This window comes from Mus caroli, chromosome 18 (genome assembly GCF_900094665.2).
Source record: "Mus caroli chromosome 18, CAROLI_EIJ_v1.1, whole genome shotgun sequence".
Taxonomy (NCBI): Eukaryota; Metazoa; Chordata; class Mammalia; order Rodentia; family Muridae; genus Mus; species Mus caroli.
Genome location: NC_034587.1, coordinates 73,536,304 through 73,537,309, shown reverse-complemented (window position 1 = coordinate 73,537,309; position 1,006 = coordinate 73,536,304).

The following is a 1,006-nucleotide window of genomic DNA, read 5'->3' as shown; positions in this document are numbered from 1 at the left end:
AAAGTTAACATTTTTGGCCCATAGTTGGCCCTCTGTATGCATAACCAGGGCGAGGTGCATTCAAGAATGTCAGGTTGTGGGAGGAGGTGACTGGGAGGCGAGCAGTGAGTATGATGTAAAGTGAATAAGTAAAAAGTAAATTTAAAAAAAAACAAAAAGGCGAGAGATAGACATCTCTTCAGGCGCATTCCTGGGGTCAACTCCGCAGGATGGAAACACTCAGAGAATCTGGTTACACTTTAGTTCTAGGAAACTAAATCGGCTTTCAGATCTGTCACTATTCAACCATAGGGAAGAGCTTTATAAACCGGGGTGGCTGACCCAGGCTAACCCCTTCCTCCGGTACTGTCACCTTGTTTCCTTTCATTCTCCCTCACCGGCAGGTACCATTCTGAGAACTGTCTTTGGATGCAAGCTTCCCTGGAGAAATGAACAAACCCGTATTATAGTAATGAATCCAAGTTATTCCATGAGACTTTTAATTAAAGTGTAGTACATTTACTAAATGAGTATGGACCATCAATATCTAAGTCGCTGCATTTTCATAAGCCGAGCACGGTGATGTGACCAGAAAATGGCTCAGGAGTCTTCGTCACCCCCTAGATCTCCTCGTGCTCCTTTATGGCCTCTGCACACCCAATGGTTCTGAGGGTCAAACTCTATAGGCATCAGGTTTGCAAAGCCAGGGCTTTTACCCACTAAGCCACCTCACAGAGCTTCCTCTGACTTCCAATACCAAACTAAAAGCATTTGCTGTTCATATGTTTCCTGTAAATGTAAATGTATCTGATTTTCCTTGCTCATGGTCAACTGTGAAGTCCACCTATGTCATTGTTCATGGCAGGGAGGCTCATGCTCTTGCACACACACCTTCCCCCAGGACACTCAGCTTGAGTGTTGGTTAGCACAGGTGCTGCTGCACATAGGGGTTTCTGTATGTGATCAGCTGGCCTCTCTCTCTCTCTCTCTCTCTCTCTCTCTCTCTCTCTCTCTCTCTCTCTCTCTC